Below are 19246 nucleotides of genomic sequence, written 5' to 3' on the forward strand. Positions count from 1 at the left end.
ACACACAAAATCAGGGCAAGCAGTGAATCCCCAATGTGCCAGGTTTAGGAAATCATCCCTCTGAATAGATGAGACAATACCCTGTATTTATTTTGCTAGCTTTCTGTACCCATTTTATACCCATCTTACATCTGGGTATTTAATACATATTTCCAACCAGCAGCACACCAGCCTCAAATTAAATTCCCTAGCATGGATAGCAAAAACCAGGCCCTTCCTTCCCAATGCTGTTCCAAGCTCTGTAGCAGTTACCAAATACAAGACCACACTCTCCCCAGCCCCCCTCCCTTTTCTCTCCCTCACCAAAAGCAATTTTAAACTGCTTGACTGAAAGCAGTATTTGAATGAGGGTTTCAAATATGGACTCAGGCTTTCTCTTTAGCTCACCCTGAGAGAGCAGCACGGAGTAAACAATCGATTGCAGTGAGCACACCAACTGTAAATAACTTCAGTATTCACTAGGTAAAGAGAGGAATGAATTGAATGCACCTAAAATGATCACAGTAGCACTAAATAGTAAACAAAGGATTTAAAACAAAGGGGAATTTTACCAAAAGGATAAACGGGGACTTCTACCTCCCTCAGCCACCTGTGGCAGAGTCACAACACCAGGAATATACAGTGTGGAGAAAGAAGCAAAGAAACAAGGCACAGACATGATGAAAAAGCAAGTGAGAAGTGGTTGGCCTCCACAGTTATTGTGCCCTTCCCAGCCTGCTTTCATTCTTGGGGGTGCACTGAGCATTGCTGTGATCCTGTAGGTATTGCACAAAGGAGACCTTGGATCTGGCCCTTCTCTGCATGGTGCATAATCTTTTCCGTGAACTGCTCAGGCTTCATCTGAAAGCTGCCATGCCTGCTCCATCTGCACTGATTAGCAGGTTTTTCAAGACCTGGACTGCTTTGGTGGTAAGAAATCTGTATCTAATTCCCAGATTATATTTGATTTTGTGCTAACATTGCCTGCTCATTTGGCTTTTTCCTCTTTCCTTCTGCTTACCTTGGAGGTAGTTATTGAGGCACTGTGCTCCAGCACAAGGCTGGCCAAAGCAAATCCCTTCAGTCTTCCTGATGCTCCTCTCATCACACTGAACCTGCTCCCGGTTGACTATCTCCTCCTGTACTGGGGTGCAGTAGGGACAGGGGATCTCGGAGTTGGGGTGAGGGCAGTGTGGGCAGGGCAGACAGGGCAGTGGACTTGCTGGCAGGACCTCTGTCCCATAGCACTGAAGAGGAGTGAACAGGGCACATCAGCCGGCAGTCACCATGACCAGATACAGCCTAGTGATTGCAGACATGTTCATAGCAATGACACAGGTCTGAGGTCAAGCCAACAAGTCAGTCCACAGGTCAGGGTCAACAATGTAGCTCAGGGGGGGACCAAGGACAAGTGTCGGAGCTTAAACACAGCTCCTGAGTCAAGGGATCGAGGCCTCAATAAGGCTCCTCACAGCCCTTTCCATGGCAATAGCATCAGGAAGGCCAGGCTATGGATGCTTCCAGCAGCAAGGGACCAGTGGCAGAGCTATTGGGATGATTAGGGGGAGCTCTGGCCGTGTGGAAGGGGAGTAACCAGACCTCCAGCCATCAGCATGAATAAAGTCTTTCTACTGCTACTTTAGTGATCCTCTTCTGGTAATATCCCCCTGAAGGACCTTACATCACATTATCCACATCTGCATCATAAGTCTGGCTTATAGTTCTCTTTTGCTTAGCGGATCTCACATGAACTTCCATCTCTGACACCTGCATTTGACATGTCCCTGTCTAACAGCAGAAAATCCTATTATTAATGCTGAAATATGTGCCTTTGGGCATTCTCCTGAACTTTGCCCCTCCAGTCCTCAATAACTTCCAGTTCTAGGAGAGACTGCTTCTTCTCCTTTTTAACCTTTTGCTGATTGAATGGCTACTTCACCTGCTGGGTATTTGTTTTCCTCAGTTTGGTGCTGCTGGCCAGGGAGAGGAAAGGGACTACAGGATTATTCCATCCTGTGAATATTTCTGACTTTGACAAATCTGTGACTCTCTATGAGATATCTCATTAAAAGATATCCTTCTTTCTTATATATCTATTTCCTTCCACGCCCTTCTTTTCTCTTGTCCTCTCAACCTACTGTTGTACTGGTGGAATAGTTATAATTGTAGGAGTCACTTTTCATTCAGAATATTGAGTCTGGAATTGCATTTAGATGCTGATATAGATCATTTGGGCTCTGCTTTTAAGAAAGTGTGCTGATTAGTGAGACATATCTTTATATTATGGTGGGGACACTTTGTTGAGCTCTGTTTTGAGTAATGAAGGTGTCTTTGCCATTGTGCAGAGATGAAAGATCTTTTGGCAGAAGTGCAAACATATCACGATTTGGGTTAAGAAAACAAGCTTGTCCTTTCAAGAAAAGAACTTGGTCCTAAAATTTCAATTGTTGATGGCATAAATCATTGCTTATGGAATACTTAATCTGTCAGATTGGCAGTTTTGAGTACAGTGAAGTTCTTTAGGTGTGAACATCTATTCCCACGTTTCTGATGTTCTGAAAACTTTGGATGAGATGAATTTGAACCCTGACAATTTTCTCAGGTGAGGTGCCACTGCAGATCTGCTGAGATGTCTGCTTGTTGGGAGAGCTTGCAAGAAATAGAAATATTGGGTTTCCCAGGATGAATATTTGTGAAACCTGACAAAACTCATGCTGCTATATGCCACATAAGTTGTGAAAGGCGTATATTTGTATGTGTTTAAGAGAGAGTGAACTTGAATACGTAAAACACAGCAATGCACGAACCCTTTTTCCCCTCCCCCAAACCATGACATGTTCACAAGACTTCTGGTTTTGGAGGATCTGCTTTAAGACATTTGAATGTTAGGAGCTGGAGAGCTGATCCTATTGGTTTCCTAAGTTCCCCTGCAGTAATTGTCTTTCCATGGTATTTTGCTGGAAAGGCAGTCTTCTCCAAGATGGTGAAAGGCAGTGTGGTGACTGGGTATGAAGAAGGAACTGCGCTTTCCAGTCACATGCTTACATCAGTTTCCACATTGATAACTGAGCTTGCTCAAACACGCTTCCAAACAAGGAGGTCTTTGTGGCAGAGTCTAACAAAAACTTTAGTCCATAATGTGGTACCAGGACCAGATCATCTGTGTGCAAATGACCCCATGGTGCTGCCAGTGTCAGTAAGACCTGTGTCAGCCTGTGGTCTGAGGGCTGTTTGCACAAATTTGTCTAGCTGGGAAGGGCAGCTCTGTTCAGTTTTCTAGTCTTTCAAAGCTATAAGAGGAATGTTCCTGTGCTAATGGTAACAGCTCCCCTCTTCTATGGAGCCGTGCCTTGTTCACTGCACGTCTTGCTAGTACAGGGTACCCCTGCTTTGCTCGCCTTAAGTTTTGCTGAACAGAAAGCTGTGGAGAATTTTGACTTATCTTTTTATGGTGAAATCTTATCAGAGCAGAGGGCAACCTGTGTACCAGTGCCAGAGCTGTTCATCAGACTGGCTGTGTAAAGTGTGCTTCCCCCTGTGCTACTCAACACTTACTACATAGTGAATTAATTAGCAATGGGGAGGGATGTAAATGTATAGTGAGAGCCTGAGCTCATTACCTGTGAGTTATTATGGCATCTTTTCCTTTCTGCTGCTGTACTTGCTCTGTTGAGACTTTGTGAAATGCACTGAGAGTCACTCATCAAAATATTTGTTTGAACAGAAAGGGATACTGTCTATGCATGTAGGTTCTCAAGGCAGTGAATGAAGGAACTGATGTGATGGGATGTGACAGCTTCCCTGTAGTTGATTTTCAGCACTGAACCTAAAGTGCAAACTGCTGCCTAGAAAGATGTTGAATGGGGACAAAGATCAGTGGTCCAGTTATGCCCTAAAAGGACAAGAAGATGCAAATCCCCAGTTTGTATGATGGCAGAGCAGTTATTTGCTACTCGAATATATGACTTGCACTTTTTTTTTCTAATTTTATCTCATATGTTACATTATTATGCACCCAAATTAAAGTGAGCTTTAGTCGTCAGAGATACCCCTCAAAATAGGAAGTTAACTCCACTAAGAAAACTTCATGGACATCTTTACAACTGACAATAGCCTCTTACTATTATTTTTTTGTAAAATTGAATGGGAGCAACTTTATCCTGGCTGGGATCTTGAAAGTTCTTTCTGTTTGCTGACCATCTCATTCTCATGAAGAAAAGTCGCATGCTGCTGGAGAAAGGTATCCCCGTTCATCTCATATGAATCACAGTTCCCTGGTGATTCTGCCCCAACACCTTGGCACATCTGAACTCTGACATGCCTGATGCTGCTTACTCTGTGTGTATAAACCAAATGAATGAAAAAAAACCTTGTTGCTAAGCTACCAACCTCTGGAAGATAAACTGTAACTGAAGGTTACAACCCGCTTCTTAGCAAAACTCTGGTTTCAAAACTCCATCACTCCAACAGTTTCTTCCAGCTCCTCCTGAACATATTCCTCTGAGAATATCTGTCACTATCAGCACAGGAATGCTCACCCTGATGGAAAGGCCTCAGCGTGCTGCCTCTGGGGCTGCCTGATGAGAGAAGGCAGCAGGGAGTGCTGGTAGTGCGAAGTGGTCACCTCCCTCCCTCCCGCCTCTCTCCTTGCTGCCTTTCACTTTCCTTGGAGGGGAAGCACAAAAGGAAACTCCACTTTTCAAGACTGCTCAGTTTGCATTGGTCAGAAATGTGTTTTCAACTGAACAGTCACTTTCTGTGCAGACAGTGACAGCTCAATTGGTCCAAGAAGGGGGGTGGGAGGGGGTGCTAAGGTTTTCTTTCACTTCTTGTAATGTTAGACCATGTCAAATGAGACAGTTGAAACAACACCCGGTTTGTTTGTCTGGTGGCCTGGACCAGGGTGTGAAATATTAGGACGGCAGCAAAGTGCTTGCTTCTCTCCACAGCTGGAGAACACCTCCCACACGGCTTCTGCTCCTCTTCTATTGCAGTGGGGACCTGGGGCAGAGCCCCTTTCTCTGGATAAAGGCTTCCTTGGGTGCCAGGTTTCTAGCCTTGGACTCTCCCGTGGTCATCCGAACAGATCAAAGGCATATTTGAAGAGCTTTGCTAAGCTTTCACCTTTATAAGTTCCTTAATTGGGATATAAAGTCAATTGAAGTAGGATGCTCAAGTTTCAGGTTATCCCTGAGACATTTTTTTCATTCTAGGTTTCTTTTCTGTGCTTCTTTTGCTTAATGCTGTTGCTTCATTGTGGTCTTGATTGAATCACAAGCGTTAACCAGTGCAGCTGGTGAACCTGAGAGCAGGGGAGGGAATCCACAACTTTGTGGTTAGAAGAAGCATGAAATACCTTCTTAGTTCCTTCTTCATTTTTCTCTTTCCGCATAAAACACAAGCTATCCTCTTTCTCCTATTCTCTGCATTATGGGAGTAATATTTATACCCTTTTCCTACAAAAGATTTTCCTAGTTTGTGAACAAGACTTGCTTTACCATGGAGTGAGGTTTGGAGGGATTTTTTTGTTTGTTTGGTGTGGTTTTTTTTGTTTTAAATTTCCATTCCAAATTATTTCAGGACATTCTAAGCACTATCAGAGGTTGATAAAAGTCTCTAAGAGGTCAGTCCTGCCCCCAGATAAACTCCTATTCAGAAAAGCCTTTCTGCCTATCCGTACAATGACAGAGTGCTGATCTTACTTCTGCTCTAACTTCTGGAGAACTAGTAAGCAGAGGAGTGAGCACGAATGATAGGAAACCTCACAATCTTAAAACACTAAAACATGTCCTATGTGGAGTGTTTAATCTGAAGAGGGAATGTTTTATATCAATCTTATAAGAAGCAAGAACGTGGAACTGTTTGTTTGAGTCCAGAGGAGGGCCATGGGGATGCCCAGGGGGCTGGAGCACCTCTCTTATGAAGACAGGCTGAGAGCTGAGATTGTTCAGCCTGGAGAAGGTTCCAGGGAGACCTTAGAGCAGCTTTCCTGTACATAAAGGGGAGCTACAAGAAAAATGGAGAGGGACTTTTTACAAGGACATGAAGGGACAGGACAAGGGGTGATGTCTTTTGACTCAATGATGTAGATTTAGATTAGATATTAGGAAGAAGTTCTACCCTGTGAAGGTGGTGAGGCACTGGCACAGGTTGCCCAGAGAAGCTGTGCCTACCCCACCCCTGGCACTGTTCAAGGCCAGGTTGGATGGGGCTTTGAGCAACCTGGTCTAGTGTTAAAAAGTGCACAGCCTACTGTGTCCTGTTGGGGATTAGGTGTGTGGTTTCAAGAGCAGCACTGTCCTGACAGTGGATAAGTTAGTCTCAGGCCCATGCTGGTTGGAGTAGGCTATGGCACACTGGAACACGTGGTTATAGCAGTTCAGGTCTCCGTGAGCTCTGGGACCTCTGCACTCTCCTCCAGTTCATGAAGCAGACATGACCATCATCTCCTGTGTGACTTAGATCTTTTGAATCTAGGAAAGTGCTATAGATTGTTGTAATTTATTTTCCAGTCAAAAGCTGGGTGTTCCTTATAACAAGGCACGTAAGCACTGAAGCTTATGACAGGAGTTATGCTGTTTATTTCAGGATGCCCTGAGTTATTCTAGACTATCAGATACCAGGGAGCCGCACAGTTTCTTCGTCTGCTAGGCACTGTGGCCATGCCCATTAGATTTAGAGAGGACTTTGAAAATTTTGTTGAGGAGGCAGGAATTGCACTTTCTGAAGACTGCAGAAGTCTGTTTAGGCTGTGGGAAGAAAAGAGAAGAGTGTTAGATAAGAAAAACATCAGGAGATGCACAGGAGGCCTCTCTGACCTGTTGGTTGGAGAGAGTGTACTATGAGAGACATCTGAAGTGACAAAACCGAAAAAAAATAAAAAGGTAAGAGTCTTATATGTGAATGGCTTTGAAGTCAAAAAGGATGGTTTAGGTAGAAGAGGCTGAAAACCACATCAATTCTTGCTTGTTTGAATTTTTTTTTCTCTGTCTACAAGTGTTCTCCAGAAGATTATAAAACCATTTAGGCTGTGTAGTACGTAGACATATCTGATGCATTATCTCACTGAGAAACTTAATGAACATTAATGTCTCTGTAGAAATACTGTAGTGTTTACAATATATGTTAGCTCAGTATAATGGCAGATCACAGACAGATGTTAACTCCCTCCTTTCTTTCAGCAGTTCTTTATATTCACATGATTTTTGAATTTTCAAAGTTATTCATCTGCTGCTACTCTGTTGTATTACATATTTGGAAATGTCTAATTGGCTAAAAAGGTGGTGTGGTCCCAAAAATGGCTAAACTACTGTGGTTTTGTGCTCAGTGAAGGGAAAGAGAGAGAGGTTTTGAGGGTTGCCCTCAGTTTGAAATATGAAAGCAGAACGTAACTACATATTGTCAAAGTCGCACTTCTGAGGCACTGGAGTTCTACCCAGAGGCAACTGGCTAATTCTGTGTAAACTGATATTGTGAGTGTCCTGATACTGATGAAGATGGATACTTGAACCACTGGCAAGTTCTGATGGCCTGGAAAGAAGCTGCTCTTTCAGAAGCACTGACTTACAGCGTAAGTAAAGCCAGCAGATCCATTCCTGGAAGGGTGTGAGAAGGGGTGGCAAACATTTCCAGCAATCATAGCTTCATCATTTATTTGTGATATTTGATTGGTCAAAGATTTCTTAAATAACTGAAAGCAACCTGACCAGCAGCAGCACTGGCACACATGAGATATTTATATTAGACGATTCCACGCATAACCCAACTAATAAATGAAATAACACAACTTTATTTTTATCCACTTTTGGAAGTAACACTAGTGTGAAAAGTCTGAAAGGCCTGTGGAGAAATCAAAGCTCAAAAGACGGAGAAGGCCACAGGACAGCAGTGGAAATGGGGGTTTTGCCTTGGTTCTTATACAGCCAGTTTTGACCAAATAGTTTGTGACAGGACCAAGAGACAGCATGAAGGGTGTAGTCTACTCATGCTACCTAATGTTGTGTCTTTGCAAAAATGTTTGTTTCTTTTTTCAATTGGTAGCTACAATTTGAGAAGTGGCATAACATTTGGGATCTGTCCTGTTTTGGTCAGCCAACTTGGCTTAATGTAGAGGAGCATAAATATAGCTATAAAAGATGTTACTAATTAGGCATCTGAAATCACTAAACAGGATGAAAATATGTCAGATACTCTGGGTATTTAATTTCAGGCCAAGCTAGTCTCCCTGTATAACAACTCCATTTCTGCATTACTTTTTTTTATTTACTTCCTCCAACACAGAAATTTCATTATTTTTAAATGTTTTGTACATGCTTCAGTATTAGCTATTTTTTTGTAAGTTTCAGGGTAGTGCTTGAAAGATTTTCATGTCCACCAGTAAAACATTTGGCTCTTCAAATGATTCTGCTTTGTAGCTGATGTTCATCAGTGGAACTTTGCCAGCTTCCTCCAGCTGAGACTTTGGCCCTTCACTGCTGGCTTTTTGCAGTCCTCTTATCATGATCCTGTTTGAACCATCCAGACATACAGCATGAACTCTGTTAATACAGAAAACCGGTACTAGGAAATACAGAAAAAGAAGTAAAAAACCTCCGTGATTTAATCCAAACCTTACAAAGGCGTTGTTTCTTTGGGCACTTTCTTTGAAAAGACCACCATTTCAAACAAAACAGAAGGAAATTAGTAGGAAGTGATTATGGAGACAGGAAATCTGAAAGCCATGAAACTGTAAATAAAGTGTTATTTGTACTACTGTACGTGGTGCCCTGCTTTGCATTCCCAGCACGAAATGTTAGACAAGGCTTTAGCACTAGAGCAGGGACCAAATTATTTGGATGCTAGAGAAAAAAAAAAAAAGAAAGAAAGAAAAAAGGCTCTATCCACGTATTTCATATGATTAAACAAAACAAAACGAAAAAGTCCTTTGGGCAATTATTTTGCATGGAATTCATCTGAGTGGATTTTTATCTGAAACTTGGACCCCCGCAGCCAGTCTCCATCATAATTTGTTCCTCTCTGCAAAGGATGTGACTTGTTTAGACATCAAACACGTATCAAGTGGCTTGATGTTAGTATTCTAAAGCATCAGCTCTACAGCAGGCGCCAGTGCTAACATCGTTACACAACTCATCTTGCAATACGATAATCCAGTTCAGCAGTTCCTGCATTTATTGTTTATTTTTATCAGACCTATAAAGCTCATCTTTTCCATCTGTCAGCATTATCTTATGTGACCCATTAATACAGTGAAGAGGAATGCATTACACTATACACTTGGATCTCAGTTAATGAACCACCTTTCCCTATAGTAACAACAACGAATGGATGAGCACAGATTTCAATTACTTACAGTATGATGTGTGTGCTTTGGCAGTGGTTGCTCTCACATGAAAAGTTAACCAGCAAAGTTATCCCTACATCTTTACTTGTTTGCATATGGATATTCAGAAAACATCTGTTTCCTCTCCCTTCCTCAACAGCCATGTATTGTGTTTTCTGCTATAGTTTAAAAATGATTTGCAAAGCTCAGGAGGGGTAATAAAGAGAAGCACCAGAGCGAGAGAGCATGTACAACTCCAATTTGGTCTGAAGAGATGCTCTGAAGCATATGAACTTTACGGAAGTTAAGGTCATGTTTTTGCATGTTGTGAGAGGCCACAGAAGTCTTGTGAGCAGCAATCAGCCCCTGAAAAACAGAGGGCTGACAGAACCAAAACCAGAAGTCTGATTGTTGTTTCACATTGCTGTTCAAGCAGAAACAAGTGCTTGAAATTGCCATAAGGCCTTCAATTCCCAATGGTCTTTTATGTTGAGAGAGTCTGAGGGTAAAATTTGGACCGTGATGTTGAATGGAGGGAGCTCCAAGGAGACTGGTGATGAGATGTGACATTTAGGCTGGCAGCTTCCCCTGTGTTGAGAAAATCAAGATGACACCAACATTACGCTTGTTGCTGGTAGTGTAAGCTCTGCAAGCATTAGCAATTGGAGCAAGACAGGACAGAGCAGACAAGAAGTCAGTTCATGATAAGAGAGTTTTAATAGTACCTCTGGTACTACTTCAATGGCTGCAAAGGCAGTTAAATGGATAGTAAATCTCCTAAGAGCATTTTGTACCAGTTATTGTTAGTATTATTTAAAATGTAGTTGTATGACAAGACAAATTTGACATAGGTGAGCCTTACTTGCAAGTCCTCACTATTCTGATACCTTAAATATTAGCAAACACTTCCTTTGCAAAGGGAGGGGGGCAAGGAGGAAAGGACATGGGTGAAAGGAAAAAAAAATTATTCTTACTTTATTGTGGTACACCACATAGCATGCTGTATAATACCAAGAGACAGAAAGATCTGGCGTGGGCTTTTATAGTGGTTTCAGGGGTGTTCTGAAAGAATCTCCAGTGCCTAGTTGTGTATGGCAGTGCCTAAATTGTAGCTGTAATTTTTCAGATCCTCCTTCAGCTTTCCTGCCCCACAGCATTTTTTTTCTCCCAGCAGCCTGGTGTCCCTGTCAGCTTCCTTGGAGACTAGGATTAATAATTTGGGGGGTTGTTTTGCTGGTTGTACTAATCAGGCTTGTCTCTGCTTCCATCAGGGCTTATTATCCATCCTTTTCCCCTTCCCCCTTGCCTCCTTTCCTCCCCCCCCCACCCCCCCCAAGCAAGGCGGCAATCTGTTCTTTTTAAACCCTTCATCATCTTTGCTCTTTCCATCTTTGTTTCCCCAGATTTTAGAGATTGTTGACTATTATGTAACAGATGGCCTGACAGACCTCCGACTCTTTGCAGTGATGGCTAGCTTGGCGCAGAAAATAGCAGCACTGGAGTAAGTATTCAGCGGCATAGACGCTCATGAATTTTAACTCCTCTGTGACAAAGGAATTCAAGGGGGTAAGAGCCAATCTATCAGTAGCCGAAGTAATTAGAAGACTTAGATGGCTCTCTAGTGCAGAGTATCCCTTCGACGCTACAGGCTGTTCATAGTAGATTAGGATAGTCTATGTCCCATTGATCTCTAAACCATAACTATGCTTCAAAACAATGGCACAGCTTAATCCAGAAATTGAGACATTCGGGTAAGCATCAGTGAGGGCTGTTCTTTTGGCTTGTAATGAAAGGTACTTTGAAGCATCAAGCTGGGACAATGTATATTGAACAGAGTTAAATTTTGATTTTTGTTTCTATTGCATTCCAGGTTAGCAGGGGAAAATCACTTGAACTAAGTAACCAATATTCTGTCTCTAAATATTTAATACTTATGGAATTCATTTTCCTGCCCTTTTTCTCTCTTCTGTTTAATTTGTCCTTTGTCATTCTTGTTTCTGTATTAAAAGAGTTCTCTTAAGTGAGAACAATTTTGGACCCCACATATAGTTTTTCGTCATCTCTAAGAAGTTTCTCAATGTATTATTCTCTTTCCCAGAAATCTAGCTGCCTGCCTTTCAGAAATATTTCTGTGTCTGAGCCAATGAAAGCTTTTCCTTGTAAAGCACAGGAAAAGGGAAGAAAAGACTGTCAGCTCAGAAGAATATCTTGAAGCTGAATTGGCCAGGTATTCAAACCAGAGCTGGTTTACATTATTTTTAATAGTAGTTTAAATGAAAATAAAATATAATGCCTGGACTAATGTAGTGATGGGGCAGAAGAGCATGAAAGCAAAGATGAGGTCAAATGAGATTCCACTGAACTGAAAATAAGGTTGAGTTTGGAGCTTGGCTTCCCATAGCTTCCTGTTGAGACTATGATGTGCGTATATGCCAGTGCGTATAACCTTGTAAATCTTGACAAGAAGCATAAGAAAGCTAGGCATATATCTGAGAAGGTGAAATATGGCTGAGGTGGGTGTTATGTGTCTCCCATGGCAGGGGTGCCAGTTCCACTGGGCCATAGCTAGAGGTAACATCCTCAAACCCATGCTCAAACAGGGCCTATGGGGACATCTTTTAGCCCAGAAGTGTTTGAATTACCTTTAATAGCCTTTATTTTCAGTAGGAGCTTTACCAAATTATCAGCAGAGGGAAAAGTCTACCAGTGGAAAGCTAATAAAAATCTCTCCTTTTCCCTCTTAGATGTGCTCTGACACCTCTACAGAGGAGGGGTGGGCTTTCCATACATGCTCCTGCAGCTTAGGAATACTTGTCTCACTGGAAGGTACTTGTGGCAAAGTTAAATTCTAGCCCATAAAGTCTGCAAAGAATAATTACTGTATATATTTATCAGCAAAATATGTGCTTACTCATAGTTTGCATGGGACCCTAATCCAGAGCTAGCTCACAGCCCTAAATACTGTTAAACAGCATAGACTATCCCAGAGGGACAAAATTATCTTTGAAGGGCTTGATTACCCCTTGTCAACTGCCCCTGCCATACATAGATGCATGCATACAGACACACACTCCTTCCCTCAGCACATCTCCAACCTGCAGTCATTGCTGTAATAGAGAGAGACCCCAGAGACCCATCATTGAACTTTTGGCACATAGAAAATCATCCCTCTCCCTGTCAAATCTCTTCAGTTCTATGCAAATGTTGAGTTTCCAGGGATGTTGTATCAAGGAGAGGATAGAACATAAATGTCAGCTGAAGGCTCCAAGCTCAGCAAGAGGTAATGATCTACCTAGGTTCTGTTCTGTGAACATTAGTAATGTCATTTGGCAGCAATAAACCTCTTTGTTTTAATTTGAGTGACAGTGTCCCAAATGGCCATTTTAATAAGGTTTATCGATTCTAGACACAGAGGTTTTCTGCTTTTGCAGGCCATAATAACTAGTTAGTTGTGCTTAAGGTCCAGAAGCAATGTCTGGTCAGCAAAATCTTCCTTTTACAAAATATCTTAGTATGGAATGAGCAAATGCCATCATTACTGTAGAATTGGCTTCCCCATCTCTGCCTATTGTTTATCCAAGTGTCACAGCTATGAAATAACTCCCCCAAAAGGAACTCCAGCATTCAGTCTTGAATGGCAAAATAAACTTGGTAAACATTCCAGCTGGCTAGCGATACCAAACAGTGACATGATTATTTTGTTCATTCTTATTTTGTGTAGAAAGAGAGACTTGAAATACTATCTTTTGCAGCTATTAAAAAACACTATGTCATTCTTAGGGCACAACTGTTTCTGGGTGCACAGAAGAGCAGATCTGGGATGGAGGGACAGAAAGAGGGATACTCTTCTCTCCGCAATGCCAACACATGGGCTAATCCTACCTGCATCCCCATGAAAAGAGTGTTGCAGGCAGCTGCCAGTGACCAGTACTGGCTTCTCCAAATGGGAAAGGGCAAATTTTCCCCATCATCTCTGGCCGGCGGATGAAAGTGGGCAGGGGACATGCTTTAGTCACTCGTATTTTTAGTAAGGGCATATAAGAGGGCAAAAAGGAACAGGTTAGGGAGCACTTGCTTGGGCAATGTACCTTTGCTGTTCCAGTTTCTCTCTGTGCGCTGCCATTCTCAGTAGTGTCTCAGAGGACAGGAAGAGTTCAGGGTGTTTTTCACCTCCATGTAACCAATCGGAGGCAGAGAAGGTAATTCCTCACCAAAAGCTCTAATGGCTGTTGAATGGTCTGGTAAAGCAAGTTTGGTTTCAGCCCAGTTGCTAAAGGAGAGCTGGACACTTCATGACACTTCATGGGCATTCTGGATGTCTTGCAGAACCATCTAAAGCCCACTGTGGCAGGTACAGGGAGACCTGACTTTAGCAAGAGCATCAGTCGCTCATGGTCATGCCTAGATCCCTCTTTCAGCAGTGGGATCACGAACAGCTTTATGATCTGGGGGCTGCTGACAGGATCTAGGATGCCTGAAGATCTGCACTGTGGGCAGGTGATGAGCTCTCCTCTGCGGTGGTCTCCTAGATGCAACCTGAGAACAGTAGTACTTACTCCTCCAGGCAGGCGTCAGCTGGGGACTATACAGTGCTTGAAAAGAAAAGCCACAAAATAAATAAAAGTACAGGAAAGGCTACTCATGGGTAAATCTTTAATGAGTCCATTCCACAAATCTGATGGAATACTTAGCATCTTTGAACCACAATCAGAAATAGCTGATTTCTGTCTCCAGAAATACTTCACTATGCAAGTATTTTTCATGTGATTTTGTATCTGTTTTTTCTTATAATAATACTCTCAAAACTCTTCCCATGTAATGTTTAGGCATCTATACCTTGCAATTTAATAGTCTGGATAACTTTTTTTATTACTAATGCAGGGCAGCTAACTGAAAAACACAGTAACATAGAAAACTCCCGCTGCAATCATATTGGACATCCCAGGATCTCCCTGACAGAAACCATGCTGTTCGGCTAATGTCTACACTGCCATGTAATAGCAATAATAATTAAAAAAGAAAAATCTTTTTGCATTATTGTTGTTGAATTTATCTTGTTTGGACAAGCCACTTTCTGAACTTTAGGTGAGTAAACAGATAGGAATAACCTACCTTTAAAATCAATAAAAGACAAGTGCAGCACAGTTCGCTGCTTCTTTGTGAGTCAAATGTTCCAGCCCCAAAATAAACTTTAGCAAAGAAAAAAAAAGGTCATTTTGATGGGGTGCCACATGTGAGAACCACCTGAGGGCAAATAAATGTGAGGATCACATTCTTATCAGCTCTTTCTGATAATAATAGCCTGGTCACTGGAGACAGTCTGTTAGTGTTGGCCCACTGGGTCAGATAACAATCCTGAGTCTCTCCCTCTCTTCCCCCACTGTGACCTGGCCCATCTGCTTCTCTCTGACCATATGGTACAGAATTATCCGGGACTGGAGACATTACAGTTTTATGCATCTGAATGCTCCTTGCTTTCATTGAAACTTTGCTGACGCGACATTCCTTTGAATATTGCCTGACACAAGTGGGTTTTGTTTTGGTTTTCATTTCAGAGAGTAAATGGGCAGAGGTTTATGTCAACAGAGGAGATATCTAACAGATATACTGGGTGGGTAAGAAGTCTGGCCATGCGTTGCCTCCAGCTTAAATTCGACGTTAGTTATTCTGATTCTTAACAACTAAAGCAGACCCCAGCATATGCAAAAGAGTTTGGTTTTGTTATTGGGGTTGGTTTGGTTTTGTTATTAATAAGCCCAGCCTAACAGGGTGTCTGCTTGCCATGGATGAAGTACAGTCCAGACTGAAAGCTGTAACACTGCTTTACAAAAAATAAAGGAAATAAACCCACTGGGATAAACTGCTCAGACAAGACAACCCTCCCCCGCTTCAGCCCAGGCAAGGGAGAAGTCTTGAGGTGTTGCTGTGCTCTGCCTTGTTGCAGCTAAGGTCTCAATCCCAACACAGCCTGGCTGTAGCCCTGCTACCACTCCTGGGGCTGTTCACTGTGCACTGGTGGTGCTGGCCCTTGGAGGTCTGCCCTAAGGAGGTGTGCCCTTCCCCAGGCAGCCTTTGGACAAGGGGAGCACACAGGTATATCCTCCACGTTGAAAATGTCCAATTAGGCCTAATGAGAGCTCAGCCCAAGCATCAAAGGAAGGAGAGACAATAGCAAATGCGCAGTATTACTCTTCAATGGTCCCTTTACCAAGAGGAGGATGTAATTATTGTGTGGACTTTAACATAACAAAGCGTGTATGCTCATACTGTGCCCAGCATCCTGGGGCCCCTCTCAGTCGGGACCTCTGGACATTCCAGCAACCACCTGCATGATGAAGGATGGAACTGGAAAAGTAGAATAGATATTATTATAGAAGTATTACCACAACAAGCTGCTTTACAAATTCTGAGACAAGTGTCCAGCAGCACAGTTGTCTTTCAGTTTCTATAACAATTTTAAACAGCAATAAACCTCCAAACATCTCACTCCGTATCTCTGTCACTCCCTCCCCTTATGTTTTCACCTGCCTTGTGGAAAGCCCCACAGAATATGTCATAGAAAGCTCCAGGGAATTTTAAAATCAGTGAGTCTGTCTAGAAGAATAAAGCATTTTGGGATATGTTTTCACTTTGTCAAACAACCCTGTTATTTCACAGTTCCAGGGAGGTGCCTAAAATTTGTTCATTTAAAAAAATCTAAATAGTGGTTTTAGTTATGACAGGCTCAGCAAATCTTGAGATTTACTACCTGAGGCTATGTTTAATGCCTAGAAGTCAGAAACTAATGAACAGATTTTCTTGGAACATCTGAAAATTCAGACTTGATTGAGAGTCTCAGTGCTGGAATTTGATGTAGATGGGCTGACTTTCCTGCCAGACAAAGAGGCTGACCGCCTGCTGCTTGTGTAAAATAGACCCCCAACCTCATGATGTCAGGGTGAGTTTTGCCATGCCATGGGCAAGCATTTACTGGATCAAAATGTGTAAGTCCATCACCCTCTACAGCCAAGTCTGGGTGTGCTGGAAGGGATGCTAGCAGCACTGTTGGGGGAATAAGGAGAGATAAAGAGGAAAGTAGGGAGAGATTCTATTTCATCTTCCTCTCCAACCATCCTGTTGATCAGTGAAACATGCTGAGACTCATATTCATCACCTGAAAAGTAATACTATCCTTTGCATTAGCACCTTTCTGGAGCTCTTTAGCTCATTTAGCTCATTTTTGTCCGGGAAGCTAGGGAGCAGATTAGGAAAGCTAAGGCCCAGTTAGAATTAAACTTGGCTAGGGATATTAAGGATAACAGGAAATGATTATACAGGTACATAACAAATAAAAAACAGAGTAGGGAGAACATAGGCCCCCTCAGGAAGCTCTCAGGTGAACTAGCTACCCAGGATTTGGAGAAGGCTGAGGTTCTGAATGACTTCTTTGCCTCTGTCTTCTCTAGCAAAGGCTCTGACCGCACCACCCAAGTCTTGGAAGGCAGAAGCAGGGACTGTGAGAATGAAGACCTTGGGCCCACTGTAGGAGAGGAATTGCTTCGACACCATCTTAAAAATCTGAACAGGCACAAGTCCATGGGTCCTGATGAAATCCATCTGTTGGGTCCTGAAGGAGCTGGCAAATGAAGTTGCTAAGTCGCTGGCCATCATATTGAAAAATCATGGCAGTCAGGAGAAGTTCCCGATGACTGGAAAAAGGGAAATATAACCCCCATTTTCAAGAAGGGGAAAATGGATGACCTGGGGAATTACAGACCAGTCAGTCTTACCTCTGTGCCTGGCCAAATCTTAGAGCAGATTCTCCTGGAAGGCATGCTAAGGCACATGAAAAACAACAAGGTGCTTGGTGACAGCCAGCATGGCTTCACTAAGGGGAAATCCTGCCTGACCAATTTGGTGGCCTTCTATGATGGGGCTACAGAACTGATGGACAGGGGTAGAGCAGTTGACATCATCTACCTGGATTTGTGTAAAGCGTTCAACACTGTCCAACATCCTTGTCTCTAAATTGGAGAGACTTCAGTTTGATGGATGGACCACTTGGTTGATAAAGAACTGGCTGGATTTCCGCACACAAAGAGTTGCGGTCAATGGCTCAATGTCCAGCTGGAGACCAGTAATGAGTAGTGTCCCTCAGGGATCGGTGTTGGGACCGGTCTTGTTTAACATCTTTGTCACTGACATGGACAATTGAGTGGGATTGAGTGCACCCTCAGAAAGTTTGCCAATGACACCAAGCTGTGTGGTTCGGTTGATATGCTGGAGGGAAGGAATGCCATCCAGAGAGACCTCGACACGCTTGTGAGTTGGTCTGATGCCAACCTTATGAAGTTTAACCCTGCCAAGCGCAAGGTCCTACACCTGGGTCGGAGCAATCCCAGACACAGCTACAGGCTGGGCAGAGAAGAGATTCAGAGCAGCCCAGCGGAGAAGGACTTGGGGGTGCTGGTCGATGAGAAAATGAACATGAGCCAGCTTCAGTGTGCTCTTGCAGCCCAGAAAGCCAACCGTATCCTGGTCTACATCAAAAGGAGCGTGACCAGCAGGTCAAAGGAGGTGATCCTCCCCCTTTATTCTGCTCTTGTGAGACCTCACTTGGAGTATTGTGTACAGTTCTGGTGTCCTCAACATAAAAAGGACATGGAACTGTTGGAACAAGTCCAGAGGAGGGCCACGAGAATGATCCGGGGACTGGAGCACCTCCCATATGAAGATAGGCTGAGAAAGTTGGAGCTGTTCAGCCTGGAGAAGAGAAGGCTGCATGGAGACCTCATAGCAGCCTTCCAGTACCTGAAGGAGGCCTATAGGGATGCTGGGGAGGGCCTCTTCATTAGGGACTGTAGTGACAGGACAAGGGGTAATGGGTTAAAATTTGAACAGGGGACGTTTAGATTGGATATAAGGGGGAAATTCTTTATTGTGAGAGTGATGAGACACTGGAATAGGTTGCCTAGGGAGGTTGTGAATGCTCCATCCCTGGTGGTGTTCAAGGCCAGGTTGAACAGAGCCTTGGGTGATATAGTTTAGAGCGAGGTGTCCTTGCCCATGGCAGGGGGGTTGGAAGTAGATGATCTTAATGTCCTTTCTAACCCTAACTGTTCTATGATTCTATGATTCTATGATTTTATACTCAGAAAGCAAGAATTGGAACCTATTAAGCAATATGCCATTTCACATATAGTTTTGCACCTTAACAGTGATTGTGAAGCAATGCTTGCTGTCCAATGTTATGGAAACATTTCTAAAGGGAAAAGCAGCTTCCTCCCATAATTGTAGGCCTGACTGCCATTTACCTCTTTTCTCTTCAGAGACATTAATACTCTAGAGCTGGACTGTGTGGGCTGGGGCTGGTGGGGATTACTGAAATGCTAACACAATTATTGTGCCCATATTAAGAGTTTGAAAGAAATATAGCTTTCTGATGAAACTAAATATTGAAGTTTTCCATATTTTTTATCTTATTTTTCCTGCTATTACGATTTACTGACATATCGCTCCTAACAATAAGGCTTACAAAGATGTATGTGCATGCGCATGGACGTGTGCGCAAACACACGTGCATGTGAAGTAGCTAGAGTCTGTATTGCGCTAACATTGGCAGTCTTTAACTGATACAACTCTAGTCACTGATAGGGCCCACATCATAAGGTCATTCATTTAAAGCAAAGAATCTTTCTCTCTTAAGCTTTCACTGCTTAATTTGCAAAGGAAAAGAAGAACAAAAAAACCCCAAAAGCAAACCCAACCCCCAAAACCAACAAACAAGAAAATCTGTCATAAAAAGTAAAGCAAGAATGATGGCACATTTCTTAGATTATATGATAGTGCCTCCCATGATATTGTTACTTCCTTTTAAAAGGCTACTCCCCTGAATAAGGATGAGGAGGGATGAGATTAAAGTAAAAATTTGTTTGCTTTGCAACTGCATTCAAGTGATGACTCCGAAAC

General features: G+C 42.8%; 1 long non-coding RNA gene across 1 annotated transcript in view; it reads left to right on the plus strand.

The window, feature by feature from the left end:
* LOC133222316 (uncharacterized) overlaps nt 1-10801 on the plus strand; it is a 236693-nt gene extending 225892 nt beyond the window's left edge. The window contains exon 6 of the long non-coding RNA XR_009728271.1: nt 10702-10801. This is a non-coding gene — a long non-coding RNA (uncharacterized LOC133222316). The remainder of the gene's footprint in view (nt 1-10701) is intronic.
* Nucleotides 10802-19246: the final 8445 nt, after the last annotated feature.

Source organism: Neopsephotus bourkii, unplaced genomic scaffold (assembly GCF_033783945.1).
Source record: "Neopsephotus bourkii isolate Nb327-2 ecotype Australia unplaced genomic scaffold, CSIRO-AGI_Nbou_v1 NB_1589, whole genome shotgun sequence".
Lineage (NCBI taxonomy): Eukaryota > Metazoa > Chordata > Aves > Psittaciformes > Psittacidae > Neopsephotus > Neopsephotus bourkii.